General features: G+C 51.7%; 1 long non-coding RNA gene across 1 annotated transcript; it reads right to left on the bottom strand.

Annotated features, from left to right (window-relative positions):
- Positions 1–3,676: 3,676 nt before the first annotated feature.
- On the bottom strand, positions 3,677–5,532 carry LOC129388173 (uncharacterized). Its single transcript, XR_008615204.1, has 2 exons — positions 4,124–5,532; positions 3,677–4,058 (listed from the first exon to the last, which is right to left on the bottom strand). It is a non-coding gene; the product is annotated as an uncharacterized lncRNA (long non-coding RNA).
- Between the last annotated feature and the right edge of the window lie 12,635 nt (positions 5,533–18,167).

The following is an 18,167-nucleotide window of genomic DNA, read 5'->3' on the forward strand; positions in this document are numbered from 1 at the left end:
CACTTCGAATGTACACAATGCCCTCTGGCGCTCCCCAGGCATCGCCACTTAAGCCTCTTGACAGCTGTAATTGTCCGTGAGCCCACCCCCCTCTCCGCAAAAGCACTACAGAAAATGCAGTACTTTCTACTAACGTGCAAGTCCAGAGCGAAGCTAGATAGAATGGTAGAGAGGAGGCAGAGACTGGGCGGAAACGACGCAGTCGCGAAACAAGTGAATAACAGCCTTGCCACTCTTCGCTCGCAGGGGGATAGGGAAAAGGTGACGTGAGAAGGCAAGGGAACGCTACTACTCTAGACACGACAGCGGTTGTGGGCAAACGGGATAAATAAAGTTCAAGGCACAGTACGCTTCCGCTACTTCTGAAAAATAAACACCATGCAAATATGCCAAACGGACAACTTACGCAGGGCATGCTGAAGCAGAGCCGCATTTAAAGCTCACCGTATGGTCTAGGTGACACTGCGGAGCGGTCACACATCAAATCAACACTTTTGTGCCCGCCGCGGTAGCTTTGTGGCTACGGCACTGCTCGAAGTCGCGGGTGTATGCCGACCGCTGCAGCCGCATTTAAATGAGAAAAATACAGTGACATTTCACTGCATGAACACAGGTGACGTGCAAGCGTATGGGTGCTATAGCGCACACGACGCTATCAGCCCTCGGTACGCCTAGACGCCAACAATGACCACATCTCAGATCGTATGCAAGACAGGGCTCGCGCGGATGCGCCGTACACAGCAGCCGCTGGAGTAGAAGGCCCCTTTGGAAACATTTGTTCTCTAAATTACCTAGCATGGTGTCAGCGCGCCCAGGGATACATGAACACTTCCCACTCGATGACCGCGGACACTCGCTGTCAAATCGCTGGCGTGAGGAATCGCGGCAGCAGCAGCGAGCAGAGACCTTCGTACTGTCTATCGCTTCAACACAAACTGAGCGCCAAGAACACAGCGCACGCAAAGCAACCAGCCATCAGCTCACCTAGACTGCGCCCCCAAAGCAGATCGCTTTCAAGATAAAGTCCGCGCGCAACCGCGCCGTTGGACAGTATAGGCACGTTTATAGTCCGACGTTATCGGCGCGCGGGCGATCGTCGTTCGCGGTCAGTCATGCTACGTCGGTTGCGCTGCGCCAGCCGAGATCCCATCCTCAACGCGCGTGCCGTCGGCTGCTATCTTCGGAGCATGCGCACAACGTTCGCCAAGTAGCGCGCCGTCCGCAAAAGCCGTCTGCGGAGTTGTGTTGGCGCACGGAGGAAGGAAACTAAGGAGAGGCCCTACCCCCTCCGCGCGCTAGGAGAAAAGTGTGGCGGAAATGACGTAGTAGGTTCTCATTTTTTTGCTGCTTTTTTATTTTTTTTGTTGTATGGCCACGCCTTTTGGGCCACAATGGCGGCGTTGTTATGGTTTTGAGCGCTCACACGTGTTGCTCTGGTAGGTTTCGGGCCGTGGCAAAGGCGCTGAGTGGGCGGGTTTGCGTTAGTCACCGTGTCTTGTTGCGCTGTGTTACCTGCACCGTGCTCTGCCAGATGTTGCGCGAGCGCGCGACACCAAGCGCAGCGCGGCGTGGTTTCGCGAAAGATGTAAACAAGAGAGGAGGGTGGCCCAAAAGGCGGAGCATCGCCATGAGCAACGCCTAATTCCGGCTTCACTTTTGCTTCACAAAGAGTGACGTCAGGGCCTCTCCCTAGTTTCCTTCCTCCGTGTGTTGGCGCCTTTTTCTTCGCGCGCAATGCATTGTGGTGCGAGAGTTCCGCCGACTCCGACGCGCGAATGGCTCAGGACATAGAGTTACTATACTGACTCTAGAGGACAAGCTACCCATAGGGCCCATGCATTGAAATCGGGAACCGCAAGAGCGCCGCCATGTTGCTACGCGCCGAGGTTGCCAGCTCCTGAGACGCTTGCTAGACTTGGTGACAGTAGTCAGTTTTAATACGGCAACCGTAGCAGCGTAGCAGCATGGCGTCTCGCTTGTAGTGTCGTGATGTGTGCGTGCAGCCGTGTGTTTGGGCTTTATAAGTTGGTTCTTTATTCTATGATGCGGGACGGTGTGGGTGTGGTCCATGTTGGCCGTACAGGTGGCAGTTATGCAACAGAGGGATCATCCTGTTGAAGTTTCCGGCGGTATGCGGTTTTCAGCGGTCACGCCTGTTGCAAGAGAGCCACTCGACGAGGTTACGAGCTCGAAGCTGTGGTCAGATTCCTCGTTGGCGTTCCGTACTTCTCTGCGCACGGGCGCGGTATGTTGCAAAAGCCGCTTTCGCGATCTATCGTCGCGACGATAGATCGGGTTTTTTTATTATTATAAGTACTGATCCAGCTGTAGGGCACATGTAACCGACAAACGGAAGTCTCAGGAGAGCATCTGAGATTATAATAAAGCAGGCGGTGCAGGATCTCCAGGGCACCCAAGGGACAGTGGGGGGGATCAAAGCTCGAAGCAGAACGGTACGTAGGTTGGGGCCGCCGAGGCAGGTGTGTGCCAGGGAGTGTTCGCAAGGTCAGCTCCCCTGGCACGCGCAGCAGTGCCTCGCAAGGTCGAGATACTTTAAAGGCACCTGCGCCCATGATCTTTCTTTTGCCTCGGTGCAGTGAGCACGATTAACGAGAATAATATGGAGGGCATCCGGTGCAGTCGCAAATGCGTCATGGCAAATGTAGCTCGCGTCGCCTGGCGTATGTAGTATCAGAGTTGGTTGTATGAGAGAGAGAGAGAGAATAACTTTATTGAATTGGGGAAATGGGGATAGGGGATTAGGAGCTTGATGGGTGGTGCCCCAAGTCCAGGGCTCCACTGGCTTCTGCCGCTAGCCGAACGTGACCAAGATGAGCGCTCTGCACCTTCGGGTCTGAGCTGGCGAGTTGTGCCTCCCATTGCTCCAGTGTGTTGGTTAGATTAAACCTAACTAGTAGGCATTTAAATTTGGCGGTCTATTTTGGCATCCCCATGAGATGTGGTACAAAGACGGTGGTGAGTCGCTGCACCGGTGGTGAGTCGCTACACCACGGACAGGCACGCCCGTACATCGTTGGGAAAATTTTGCTCAATCTTAATAAATTTGGGTAGACTCCCGTTTGAATCCTGCGGAGATCTATTGCGTCTTCCCCTTGAACTTTATGCTTAATACGCTTTGTTACGGTACCTTAACGGAATGGGTCTAGAGGACGGTGTTGGTACATTTTTTCGTACCGCCCTAATCCTATACCCCCCACTACAAACACACACACATACCCCCCCTTTTTTTATGTATACATACAATTCCTTGCCATGACGGATCATAGCCTCCTTTATTTTTGAAAAATAGAGGAGGCTATGGACGGATTGACCAGTTCAAGTTGTCAACTTGCCAGTCTCTGTCAGGAATCACTATAATAAACACAATTCCACGATCGGATTGTTTACTTTCATTTTTTGTTGTAACACTGAGGACTGCATAGAACTTTATTTTGTATATGTGAGAGAAGTATGTGGATATCACGAGCTTAAGGCAATGTGCGATACACAGACAAAGCAGCTGCTACAACATGAACTGCATTGAGGGACACACAACACATACGTAATTAAAGGTGCAAAATATAGGGGGAAGCTTCAAAATATGCTCTGTAGCACTGCAAAGTATAACATATATTGTATGTGTACAATAAATGTTCAAAAAAACAATGCATCAATGTCCCATTTGCCTTCAAGTTTATTATCAAGTTCAAGTTTACTGAAGTTTATTATGAGCATATGTACAACAGGAATCTACTGGCACACTCGCAGTCAAGGTGGCTGTTCGAGGTGTGCTGGCTGCCTCAGTGTAAGAAAAAGAAATTGGGTGAATGTCGACATCAGTGCCACTGCTTCTTGCCTCTGACCTGTACGTGCCTCCGCGGCATCTTTGTGCACAAGTGTGCTGGCGTGGCGAGGCGTAGGAGTCATCCGAGAGAAAGAGTATCGTTTACATGGAGAAGTGGCTGTTGACATTGCCTGTCGCTTTCCCTCAAATGTTTCCTTGGCGACTAGCGTGACACACCCGCAGTCAAGGTGGCTGTTCGAGGTGTGCTGGCTGCCTAAACGAAAGAAAAAGAAAGAAAGATGAATGTTGATACCAGTGCTATTGCTTCTTGCCTCTTACCTGTATTTGCCTCCACGGCCTCTTGGCTTGCGGAGTGTGTATGAGGGAGCTGCTGTGGCTAGGCGTAGGCATTGTCTAAGCAAAAAGAAAAGGCCATTCAAATGGGGAATTATGGAAATAAATGCAGTTGTTATGTCTGCTTCTTGCACTCTTCTTGCCTAAAAGTTTTCAAACATAGTGTCCAGTACACACCAGCACTTTAACTGCTTCTGCTTTTTACCTGCAGGTGTTGCTGCGAGATCCTTAGTATGGCTGCGTGCAGCATTGTAACACTTGGTGGAGGCATTTGAAATGGTAGCCAAAAATATAAAGAATCATCCTTGTCTGCATGAATGCTTTCAATTTCTAAATGCAGTGGTATCACTATTAGTGCAAGGCCCCCCACATCTATGCGGCAAGTGCCATAGCTCGAAACTGAATTTTTCCTTTAGTGTTTCACAAGGCGTCTGATATGTCCACATTAGATGTTATGTGTTTGTTTTTATTTATCCCAGTGTGGAGAGAGCATCATTAAATTGTTTTTTTATTTTTGCGTGTCTTGTATTTTGGTTTATTTCTGAATTTATCAAGCAGCAGTCTCATGATGCTAAAGTGACTTATGCAATGGCAATCAGCTTTTGTTTTGCAGAAAAACAATGCATTTCCTCACCCATTGTTTGACATCCCCTCACTCGCATAATTTTGCAGAGTATTCTACCTATATTGACTTGCTTGACCTCCACTAAAGAGTCTTGCATTTTCAAACACGACTCTTTCCTTAAAATCATTCGACACTTCTCATAATTTCTGTACCTTGGGCTTCTGATACTCTGCATTCACCATTTTTGCTTGTTTCTGACTAGAAATGTCTTCTTTAATTTAGAGCTTAAATTTTACCTTTGGAACACACGGAAGGGCTTGCCATTGCATATCTGCATAAAAGGGAAACATGTTTCATTAAGCATTTGCAAAATCCAATTGAAAATTGATAAATGCAGCTTGCAGTGTGATATGACTGAATGAGCCATAAAAGTAACTCATCTCACTTGGTAAATTAAAGCACATATTAGTGTGATGTACAAGATACGTTACACTAACGTGGTGGGTTCTCTTGCTTATACAGCAAAATAATCGGTGCGCGAGAAAAAAATTATTTTTGCGTGCCCCTTGTACACACTGATTTAAGGAAAATGAGCTGGAGCTGTCCACATGATCTTATTTTACCTGCGAGTATGGTCAACAAAAATGTGTCCCAGCTGCTTAGTGGTATTTGAGATTATGTCAGTATTGCATATGTGCCTGTTGTCTAAAATAATTGAATTTTGAAAATGCTCGCAGGGATCAGATGTGCATATCTGCAGTTTGTGGATACATGTAAAAGACTCAGCATCAAGTGCAAGTGAACAGTCCCACAGGCCCCGAGTCGATCATGCAAATAGATTCGTTGCAGAAATTTGTGACGAGAAAAAATATTCCACATGAAATGGCATGCAAGGGAGTGTTGAAAATATTGCACAGTTAATAGACGCCTACGCTATTAATATGTGGGTTGATGCACTCATTATGCAAAACGGAGGCGAGGCGTGCAGACAGGACACAAGAGTAGAGTATTTACAAGCAAACAACACGAGCGCCGCCCACTTCTCTACTCCTGTGTCCTGTCTGCACACCTCACCTCTGTTTTGCATAATGATTCATTTCGCCTCCATCGAAATGCGGCCGCCGCGGCTCGGATTTGGTTCCGCGACCTCGTACTTAGCAGCGCAACACTACAACCGCTAGGCCACCGCGGCGGGTACGCCACCGAGCTCACAGTCCACTGGCGTTCAGCGCCGAAAGATGACAAGGAAGTGCATAGTGCCCTGCATCTGCCTTTTGGAAATGGCAAAACTTCAGCGTACTAAGAGCTTGAGTGATACTGTGAACAAACATTAGGAATAACTCGGAAGCAATATTTTTTTTTTAACTGGTTTGGGCAGTAACTAGCGTATGTGATGTGGTCCTATACAAAGGGTTGGGGGACCAGAGACGACATTTTTTTAACGTTTTGACTGGTTGCCCGGTTGATCTCTTGTTCTTGCAACTTACCCGAATGTTCTCGTATGAGAACCCGGATAACAGCTCTAGCTTATGGCTTAAGATCACTTGAAGGTTGCAGACAACGAAAGCTAAAAGCATTTCATGCTTAAAAATTAGACAATTACCGGCTCCGCACCTTCGCCAAGATTACATTTATAGTATGTGCTAAGCATTTATAGGCAATTTGACCCTAGTGAAATTTCGTCGCAGTTGGCCTTTAAGGTCATATGACCTATTATGCAGTCTTCCTTTTATTCCTTCTTCTAATCAGTTTTGAAATAAAGACATTTAGTCAATCTGTAATATGGTGGTGGTGATGTTGCTACAGGCGGATTTAGCATGGCAGAGTTGGCCGGAAATTGCTCTGCCTGTGCGTCTCTTCCCGTGCCAAATATGACACGTGTCCAACAGTCCTGCCTCTCATAGAAATGCGAGGAGAATGTGTGACGCTTTTACTGCCATTCTTTTTATGGCGGTGCGGTGAACAAGTGAGAGTGGCTGCGCTTGTCGGTACTCTAGCAGACGCCCAGGAAAGGAAGCCGTCAAAAAGGGGTGCGCAGCAATTTGCCCTAAGAATATAGCCTCACCTAGAGATGCACGATATGCAATCACGTTATCAGGTCACCACGCTTCTTTTCTTGTCGCTCAATCCAAGCTTTCCTTCCGTCTCGCTCTCATACGACACCGTAACTTCAGTGCGCTGTAACTTAGGTTTCACCCTTATCTTATAGTAAGAACTGCAGCAGAACTGATAGTTGGGCGAGTTGGTACGAATTCATAGTAAAATATTTGTGTCCCCCTTCACTGTGTCCTTGTCAATTGTGCGCGCAAAAATATTTTACTATGAATTATAGTAAGAACTTTTTGGCTAAGAAACTGTACGAACAGTGCAGCTTAGTGATTTCCACCCCTGGTTATTTTCACCACTGCCAGTACTGTTAGGATAGGCCTGCAGGGGTACTGCTCTGCAAAACTATCTCAGCCCGCTGCAGGTGCTTTGATCGATCCGCGGTGGTGGCGCCCTTCGGAGAACCAGCGAGGACGACAGCGCTAACCGACCATGAACATCCTTCGGAGATCTGGAGACTACGGCAGCGTTGATCCAACATGCGCCTCGTTCGGGGAATCGGCGACGGCAGCAGGGCTGGACACGTTTGGCGCCCCGTGTATTGTTGGTTGATTTGCCGGGTCTTCATGGTCTCTCTACAGCAAGAGCTCCCTAACAAAAGGGTGCTTTGCGGTACGTTTTCCTCGGGCCCCAGGATTCGTCACAGTCTGCTGACACTCGTGGCGACTACAGGAGAAAGCCAGCACTGGAATTTAGAGGGCGCCGGCTGGGGTCAGGCGTGACCACCTGGCTACAAGGACGCGCTCAACTCGGGTTCTGGGCATCCAAAGTGCGTACGTGTGTGTGTGAGCCCTCCTCCTCCAAAAAGGCGGGTCAACTTCGATGACGTTGGACGCTACGAATTGGCGGTGAGCTGCCGTTTTCCCTCACCTGGGGAGAACGGAGTGTTTATAAGCAGCTGTTGTCGGTTGCTAGAGTGTGCTCGTCATCGTGCTCTGTCGGCGTGCTCGTCAGTGTGCTCGTGCTCGTGCTCCAGAAGCAATGTGTTTGGAGCTTCGTGCTCGCATGTTGTATGCTTCGTCTTGCGTGCTCCATTTGGGAGCTACGCTAGACTGTCGAATGTATCTCTTGTTCTAATGTAAATTTATGTAAATAAATCCTGCTCGCCTAGTCCTGTCCTCCCAAGTTCTTCCCTACGACCTTCAACCCTTACAACTGGTGGCAGCGGCAAGATCATCCGACAACTCTTACAGTACCTAGCCACCCAACCTTCATATGCCTCAGCCAGTGCAGCTTAGCGATTTCCACCCCTGGTTATTTTTACCACTGCCAGTACCTAGCCATCCAACCATTTCCTCCATATTGTCACGTGGTCGTGACGTCAAAGAACACAGTAGCAATACTGTGAAAGGCAAAAACTAGCTTTTATTGGGCGAACCTGTGCCCACAAAACAGGCTACACTTAAAGCACAACGAGAGCGGCGAACACAGTCGGCGATCGTCGTAAATCTGGTCAGCGGGTCAAGCGCGTCGGCTTTTATAGAGCAGTCGTCGAATGTTCCAGACTAATCGTTCGGACCCGCGTGCCTTCCACAAAGTTTACACCATTCGCGTTACGCGATGAAATCAGATAACGCAAGGTTCGGCGACAACAGACAGCCGGGTAGAAGCATCGATAACTTTCCAGAAACGTCGGATACATGCAGGCGCAATCCTCGCCTTGCGATTACAGTTGTTAAGCGGCGAAACGTGGTTGCCCGATAAAGATAAGTACACGCGTCAATACCCCCCTCTCAAAAAGCATCGTCCCGATGCTACAAATATAAGAGAGCGAAACACAAAAGGACACTTATTAAACATGAGTAACAAAACAACGAAAAGAAACAAAGTCCAAAGGTCAGTTAGGCGAAGCCCCAAAGTTCATTAACGCTGGTAGTACGGCTTGAGTCGCACAACGTGGACTATTTCAGGTCGTGAGCGGCGCCGCTGTGATAGCGAAATGCCGTCTGGCACGACCTCATAGTTCAGTGCGCCAATACGTCGGATGATCTTGTACGGTCCGAAATAGCGACGCAAAAGCTTCTCGCTCAGTCCTCGTCGGCATATAGGGGTCCAAACCCAAACACGGTCACCGGGCTGGTACTCGACGAAGCGTCGTCGGAGGTTGTAGTGTCGGCTGTCGGTCCTCTGCTGGCTCTTGATTCGCAGGCGGGCGAGCTGTCGGGCTTCTTCGGCGCGCTGGAGATAGCTAGCGACGTCAACATTCTCTTCGTGAGTTACGTGCGGCAGCATGGCGTCAAGCGTCGTCGTCGGGTTCCTGCCGTAAACCAGCTTAAACGGCGTGATCTGTGTTGTTTCTTGCACCGCCGTGTTGTACGCAAAGGTTACGTACGGCAGGACCGCGTCCCACGTCTTGTGTTCGACGTCGACGTACATTGCTAGCATGTCGGCGAGGGTCTTGTTCAGGCGCTCCGTGAGACCGTTCGTCTGCGGATGGTAGGCAGTTGTCCTCCTGTGGCTTGTCTGGCTGTACTGCAGAATGGCTTGGGTGAGCTCTGCTGTAAAAGCCGTTCCTCTGTCGGTGATGAGGACTTCTGGGGCACCATGTCGCAGCAGAATGTTCTCGACGAAAAATTTCGCCACTTCGGCTGCGCTGCCTTTTGGTAGAGCTTTAGTTTCAGCAAAGCGGGTGAGATAGTCCGTCGCCACGACGATCCACTTACTCCCGGATGTTGATATCGGAAACGGCCCCAACAAATCCATCCCAATCTGCTGGAATGGTCGGCGAGGAGGTTCGATCGGCTGTAGTAATCCTGCTGGCCTTGTCGGTGGTGTCTTGCGTCGTTGACAGTCTCGGCATGTCTTGACGTAACGGGCGACGTCGGCGGTCAGACGCGGCCAGTAATACCTTTCCTGTATTCTCGACAGCGTCCGGGAGAATCCGAGGTGCCCAGCGGTTGGATCGTCGTGTAGGGCGTGCAGTATTTCTGGACGCAGCGCTGACGGTACAACAAGAAGGTAGCTGGCGCGGACTGGTGAGAAGTTCTTCACGAGCAGGTTGTTTTGTAGCGTGAACGATGGCAACCCGCGCTTAAATGCCCTAGGGACAACGTCGGTGTTCCCTTCCAAATACTCGACGAGGCCTTTTAGCTCCGGGTCTGCTCGTTGCTGTTTAGTGAAGTCTTCCGCGCTTATTATCCCAAGGAAGGCGTCGTCGTCCTCGTCGTCTTGCGGCGGGGGATCGATGGGGGCGCGCGATAAGCAGTCGGCGTCGGAGTGTTTTCTTCCGGACTTGTATATTACCGTGACGTCATATTCTTGTAGTCTGAGGCTCCACCGCGCCAGCCGTCCTGAAGGGTCCTTTAAGTTAGCTAGCCAACACAATGCGTGATGGTCACTGACGACTTTGAATGGCCTGCCATAGAGGTAAGGGCGGAATTTAGCTATAGCCCAAATGATGGCGAGGCATTCCTTTTCAGTCGTAGAATAGTTGCTTTCCGCTTTTGACAGCGACCGGCTAGCATACGATATCACCCTTTCAAATCCTTCTTTCCTCTGGACTAGGACGGCACCGAGTCCTAGGCTACTGGCGTCAGTGCGGATTTCGGTATCGGCGTCCTCGTCGAAGTGTGAAAGTACCGGCGGCGACTGCATGCGTCGTTTGAGTTCTTGAAATGCCTTGGCCTGCGGCGTTTCCCACTTGAACGCGACATCACATTTGGTTAGATGTGTTAGCGGCTCCGCGATGCGTGAGAAGTCCTTGACAAAGCGCCTATAGTAGGCACACATGCCAAGGAATCTGCGCACTGCCTTCTTGTCGGTTGGCTGCGGAAACTTTGCGATGGCAGCTGTCTTCTGTGGGTCGGGGCGTACTCCTGATTTGCTGATCACGTGGCCTAGGAACAAAAGCTCATCGTAAGCGAAGCGGCACTTTTCCGGCTTCAGAGTGAGCCCTGATGACTTGATGGCTTCTAACACTGTCGCAAGCCGCCTAAGGTGATCGTCGAAATTTCCGGCGAAGACAACGACGTCATCCAGGTAAACAAGGCACGTCTGCCACTTCAGTCCGGCTAACACCGTGTCCATGACGCGCTCAAACGTTGCAGGCGCCGAGCACAGTCCGAATGGCATGACCTTGAACTCGTAGAGGCCGTCTGGCGTGATGAAGGCAGTCTTTTCGCGATCTCTCTCGTCGACTTCTATTTGCCAGTAGCCAGACTTGAGGTCCATCGACGAGAAGTATTTAGCGTTGCAGAGCCGATCCAATGCGTCGTCTATCCGTGGAAGGGGGTACACATCCTTCTTCGTGATCTTGTTCAGTCGACGATAATCGACGCAGAAGCGTAGGGTTCCGTCCTTTTTCTTTACCAGGACTACAGGAGAGGCCCACGGGCTTTTCGACGGCTGGATGATGTCGTCGCGCAGCATTTCGTCGACTTGTTGCCTAATAGCTTCACGTTCTCGCGTCGAAACGCGGTAAGGGCTCTGGCGGAGTGGTCGAGCGCTCTCTTCGGTTATTATGCGATGCTTTGCAACTGGTGCTTGTCGAATCCTCGATGACGTCGAAAAGCAGTCTTTGTATCGTCGGAGAAGACTTCTGATCTGTTGCTGCTTACTCATAGGAAGACTTGGATTCACGTCGAAGTCTGGTTCGGGGACAATGCTCATCGGGGTAGATGCGGCTGAATCCGAGAGGACAAAAGCATTGCTGGTTTCCACAATTTCCTCGATGTATGCGATTGTCGTGCCCTTGTTGATGTGCTTGAACTCTTGGCTGAAGTTGGTTAGCATAACGTCCACTTGCCCTCCGTGGAGTCGAGCGATCCCTCTTGCGACGCAAATTTCACGGTCTAGCAGTAGACGTTGGTCACCCTCGATGACGCCTTCTACGTCGGCATGTGTTTTGGTACCGACGGAAATGACAATGCTGGAGCGAGGCGGGATGCCGACTTGCCTTTAGAGCACGGTTAAAGGCATGATGACTACGAGAGCTCTCCGGCGGTATCGCTTGGTCTTCAGACAGGGTTATCGACTTCGACTTCGTCGATGACTGCGCCGTGTTGGTTTAGGAAGTCCATGCCGAAAATGACGTCGCGTGAACATTGTTGGAGGATAACGAAGGCGGCAGGGTAAGTCCGGTCATGAACGGTAATTCTTGCCCTGCAGATTCCAGTCGGCGTAATCAGGTGTCATCCAGCGTTCCGAATTTGAGGGCATTCCCATGCAGTCTTAACCTTCTTCAACTGGGCGGCGATGTGTCCACTCATGACGGAGTAATCGGCCCCTGTGTCGACTAAGGCGGTGACTGCGTGGCCGTCGAGAAGCACGTCGAGGTCGGTGGTTCTTTGTCTTGCGTTAGAGTTAGGTCTTGGCATCGGATCACGGCTGTGTCGCGTTGACCTGTGGCTGGTACGGGACGTCGTCAGGTCGTCTTTCGTCGTCGTATTCTTTGCTTTCACACTTCGTCGGGACGGCGGCGCGTCGTTAAGCCGTCGAGGTAGTTTCTTCGGAGTCTTCGTCGGCAGCGGAGGATCTTCGTCAGTTCGACGAACAGCAACCGCACCTCCATCGGTTGCTGCTTTTAGTTTTCCGGATATGGGCTCGCTGACCGGCCCCGGGCTGGGCCAGTGTATGGACGGCGCTGCGGCGACAGGTAGCGGCCTGGTGACGGCGAACGAGACGGTCGTCGAGAGTTGCACTGAGTGGCGGCTAGGTAATCGGCGATGTCACGTGGGCGCTCCCCAAGCTGTGGACGCGGCACGTTGACGGCGAACCCTCTCAGTCCCAAGTCGCGGTATGGGCATCGGCGGTACACATGGCCGGCTTCTCCGCAATGATAGCAGAGCGGGCGGTGGTTGAGGGCTCGCCAAATGTCCGTCTTCCTTGCGTAGGTGCGCTGGGCGACGGGTGGGCGTGCTGGCGGCGTTACAGGGCCCTGGCGCGGTCGCGGAGGGGGGCCTTGACGGCGTGCGACGGCGGCGTAGGTCATCGCTTCTGGCTGGGGCTGCGGTAATTGAGGTCGCACCTCAGGAACCCCAAGCGATCGCTGAACCTCATCTTTCACGATGTCGGCGATCGAGGCCACTTGAGGCTGCGACGAAGGCAGGACCCTGCGCAGTTCTTCGCGCACAAGGGCCCTGATGGTCTCTTGAAGGTCGTCCGAACCCAGTCCTTGGATGGTGCACTTCGGCGTGAGCCCCTGGCGGTTATATTGCCGTGTGCGCATCTCCAGAGTTTTCTCGATCATCGATGCCTCTGCAGAAAACTCAGCCACAGTCTTCGGTGGGTTACGAATATGTCCGGCGAAAAGTTCTTGCTTGACGCCCCGCATCAGGAAGCGGACTTTTCTCCTCCGACGTCTCCGGGTCGGCGTGCCGGAAAAGACGGGCCATCTCCTCCGTGAAGACCGCGATCGTCTCATTTGGCAGCTGCGCTCTGGTTTCTAGTAGAGCTTGGGCTCGCTCTTTTCGCACCACGCTTGTAAATGTTTGCAAGAAGCCGCTTCGGAACAGGTCCCACGTCGTTAAGGTGGCTTCTCGATTCTCAAACCACGTCCTGGCAGCGTCTTGCAATGCGAAGACATGCCGCAGTTTGTCGTCGCTGTTCCAGCTGTTAAATGCAGCGACCCTCTCATACGTCTCGAGCCAGGTTTCCGGGTCCTCGAATGTTGAACCGCGGAACGTCGGAGGTTCCCTAGGCTGCTGCAGCACGATGGGGGACGCTGGGGCTGCCATTGGGGTTGCGTTGGCCACCATCTTCTTGGTCTTCTCAGATAGAAGTCCGTGCTCCTGGGGCAGCTGTTGAAGACGGCGGCTTGCTCGATGCTCCGGAACTACGTTGGTGTTCTCTTTGCGGTCCGGGCTCAATTGGATCACGGCTTGTCGGCGGCGTCCGGTACATGAACGAAAAGCACCTCCACCAGATGTCACGTGGTGGTGACGTTGAAGAACACAGTAGCAATACTGTGAAAGACAAAACTAACTTTTATTGGGCGAACCTGTGCCCACAAAAACAAGCTACACTTATAGCACAACGACAGCGGCGAACACGGTCGGCAATCGTCGAAAATCTGATCAGCGGGTCAAGCGCGTCGGCTTTTATACAGCCCCACCCCCAGTCGTCGAATGTTCCAAACTAATCGTTCGGACCCGCGTACCTTCCACGAAGTTCTACACCATTCCCGTCACGCGATGAAATCAGATAACACAAGGTTCGGCGACAACAGACAGCCGGATAGAAGCATCGATAACTTTCCAGAAACTTCGGATACATGCATGCAGGCGCGTCCCGCGCTGTGCGATTACATTTGTTAGGCGGCGAAACGTGGTCGCCCGATAAGTACACGTGTCAATATGATTATAAGGCACGACGTATAGAGTGCGGGACTCCAGATTAATTTTCATCACCTGGGGCTCTTTGATATGCACCGAAAGCTAAGTACGTGAGCATTATTGCATTTCACTCCCACCAATATGTAGCCGCCGCAGTCTGAATGCAAAGTGCGACCTCAGCAGCGCAACGCCATAGCCACTTAGCTACTGCGGCGAGTGACGGGCATCCAGCCCATCTCTTTGTACTGCCTCACTTGTAGTTCTTCTGCGCGCACCTATATAGCTGGCCTTCCTACGCCCCTTGCATTAATACGTAGCCAGTTTGTGCTTTGAATATTTAATGTTAACATCGAGTATCCATATGCATGTCAAGGAACCACGAGTCGTTGGCACACATATCACACTAACTCATACTTATGCCCTCATAGCGCTATATTATGGCCGTATTTATCTCGCCTTTCGTTTCGAGACTTGTTCAAATTTGTATTTTTCTTACTTCATTCAATTCTGGCCAATGCACGCGCCGACGTCCATGAAAGGTGGGCGAAGTCGCTTTCATCCGCATCGAAGCGGATGAAAGAGCATGATCGCGGGCTGGAACATGGTAGAAAATGGTATAGTTCTCTACGAGTGGGACCAACGTTTTTAGATTTTGAGTGGGACTGCATGATGTAGGAGCAAGCAGACGAAACGGAAGTACATCTTGCTAGGGTACAAAGTAAAACAGACATGCAGACATTCAGTTTGTATGTTCTACTATTCCTCTGAGCTTTAATCTGTCCATTGAAGCAATAGGTCAAACAAATAACCGATGTTACCTTGATACATGCCGTGCCAGTAGAAACGCTGCCTTAGCCGAGTATACGTTTTCAGAACACCGGCGTGACCATTATGAGGAGCAGCATGAAAATAAGCGCATATGTCAGAACGCATGTGTCGTGGTATCACCAGGAGCCATTTGCGACCATCAGGCAAATAATTTCTGCGGTAAAGAACGTTGTCGCGGACAGTAAAGTGAGCGGCTTGGCGACGAAGTGTTCGAGAAGAGGGTGTGGCGGATGGGTCGTGGAGGAAATTCAGCATAGTTGAAAGCAGGGAATCCTTACGCTGCTCGTCCGGCATATCAGCGACGTTGAAGGCTGACATGGATGCGAAGAGCGGAGACACTGAAGCCACATCACAAGGTAGCGGTGATCGGGAAAGCGCATCGGCGTCAGAGTGCTTTCTGCCCGATCGGTAGACGACGCGGATATCATATTCTTGTAAGCGGAGTGCCCATCGGCCTAGGCGACCTGACGGATCCTTCAACGAGGACAGCCAGCAAAGTGAATGGTGGTCGGTGACAATGTCAAAAGGGCGACCATATAGGTATGGACGAAATTTGACGAGCGCCCAAATAATGGCCAAGCACTCCTTTTCTGTTACTGAGTAGTTGGCTTCGGCCTTCTTTAAAGTGCGGCTCGCATATGCGACGACGTACTCGTCATAGCCGTCTTTCCGTTGTGCGAGGACTGCACCAAATCCGATACCGCTGGCGTCCGTATGTACCTCTGTAGGCGCTGTGGGATCGTAGTGGCGAAGAATCGGTGGCGACGTAAGTAGGCGACGTAGTTGCTGGAAGGCTTCGTCACAGGAAGTTGACCACGCGGAGATGCCGTTGGTAGCGGTAAGCAAATTGGTCAGTGGTGCGATGATAGTCGCAAAATTGCGCACGAAACGCCGAAAGTAAGAGCAGAGCCCTATAAAGCTGCGGAGCGCCTTAAGAGTAGTGGGCGTCGGAAACTCTGCGACCGCGCGAAGCTTGGCTGGGTCAGGAAGCACACCGTCCTTCGATACAACGTGACCCAATATTGTTAACTTGCGAGCAGCAAAACGGCACTTTTTGATGTTAAGTTGGAGGCCAGCAGAGGTAAGGCAGGTCAGTATCTCAAGCAAGCGAACGAGGTGCGTCGGGAAATCTGGCGAAAACACCACGATATCATCAAGGTAGCACAGACATGTTTTCCACTTGTAGTTGCGAAGGATGGTGTCCATCATACGTTCGAAAGTAGCGGGCGCGTTGCAGAGCCCGAATGGCATTACGGTAAATTCGTACAAGCCATCGGGCGTGATGAAAGCTGTCTTCTCACAGTCATCATCTGCCATCGGCACTTGCCAATAGCCGGAGCGAAGATCCAAAGATGAGAAGTACTCCGCGCCTTGCAAGGAGTCGAGGGCGTCATCTATCCGAGGCAGCGGATAAACACCTTTACGAGTGATCTTATTGAGTCGACGGTAATCCACACAGAAGCGTATTGACCCGTCCTTCTTGCGTACTAATACTACAGGAGACGCCCAAGGACTGTGGGAAGGGCGAATGACGCCACGGTGCAGCATGTCGTCGACCTGCTCGTTAATGATCTGTCGCTCGGCTGTCGACACGCGGTATGGTCGCTGGCGTAAAGGAGGATGGGAACCAGTGTGTACGCTGTGAGTGACGGTTGCCGTACGCCCCAGAGATAGTTGGTCACAGTCAAACGACGAGCGAAAATTCTGAAGAAGCGCGAGGACTTGCTGGCGATATGGAGGCGGCAGATCGGCGTCTACGACAGATTCAAGAACGTCTGACGACGACGCTGACAATGATGATGATGATGTGCACGGCACGGGAGAAGTGAGGGCGTCGAGTTCATAACAGGCCGTGTCGTCGGAAACATCGAGAATGTGAAGCGGGTCAAGGGGCTGAACACGACCGAGTGATTCGCCGCGCAGTAACGTCACATGGTAGTGAGACGGGTTACACACAAGCATTGAGGATAATCCAGACACAGTGGTGAGGACGGCAAATGGGAGAGGTAGGGCCTTGCGACGTAGAAAAATCGGCGACGGTGTAAAAAGTACTGTAGCGTCTGGCGCGGTAGAGCAAGAGACGGGCACAAGCACACACATGTCGGGTGGTATGTCCGTATCGGACACAATAGTGAGCTTGGAGGCTTTTTGTTCAGAGGGGTCAGGCAGCAGGGCATCGGCAAGCGGGAAGAGCGCCACTTCGGCCCGGGCACAGTCGATGATGGCACGATGGTGAGACAAGAAGTCCCAGCCGAGAATAATGTCATGTGAACATGATGACAACACGAGAAATTAAACAACATAGACAATGCCGTCGATGACCACCCCTGCAGTACATTGAGCAAGCGGGGCTATATGCTGTGCAGTCGCGGTGCTTAGAAGCATACCAGCTAACGGCGTTGTGACCTTATGGAGGCTGCGACAAAGCTTTTCGTCGATAACAGAAACTGCAGCCCCAGTATCAATAAACGCAATTGCGGCGGTTCCTTCGACCAAAACGTCCAATAAATTGCGTGGCGACTGTGCAGGCCTTGTAGAAGTCGCGAAGCTTGCAGTTCGTGCCTGCGGAACTGCAGCAACTAGTTTCCCTCGCTAGGTGACTGGCGGCGACGTAAGGGGGAAAGTGAGCGACGACGTGGTGATGGCGAACGATGGGTGCCGACAGGGCGTCGAGGAGGCGGCGAAAACTCGTGGTCGGGAAGCATCGCATGCCCGGTAGTATCGTGGGAATAGGTATATCCAGGCGGTGCGACAGTAGCGTTAGCAGGTGGCATGCGACGATGGCAGAAGCGCGCAACGTGGCCGGCGACACCGCAAGCGAAGCATATGGGTCGGTTGTCGCGTGTGCGCCAAGGGGTTTGAACTGGGCGTCGAGATGGAATGGGAGGCGACGCGGGAGGAGGTGCAGCTTGAAGTCGCATTGGCGCCGGAAACGAGAACGTCGGCGGCGCAGGTCGCGCGGCGACTTCTGCATAGGTGAGAGGTGCAGCCACGGGAGGGCAGGGTTGGGCGAAAGGTAAAGACCCAGCAAGTTCCTCGCGAATGGCCCGCCTAATGGGAGCAGCCAGAGATGTGTCAGGCTGGGGAGGTCCATCGTTGAGAGGCAGCATAGACAATTGGCGCGCCACCTCCTCACGAATGAAATCCTTAATCTCAACAGAGAGCGATGCTGCTGGCGTGGTGTTTGAGCGAAGCGTAAGGCCCGCGAGAGAGTCGCCAGGTGCGAGAGCGCTGCGCGAAAGGACCCTTTGTCGACGCA

The sequence above is a fragment of the Dermacentor andersoni genome, chromosome 1, assembly GCF_023375885.2.
Source record: "Dermacentor andersoni chromosome 1, qqDerAnde1_hic_scaffold, whole genome shotgun sequence".
In the NCBI taxonomy this organism is placed as follows: Eukaryota; Metazoa; Arthropoda; class Arachnida; order Ixodida; family Ixodidae; genus Dermacentor; species Dermacentor andersoni.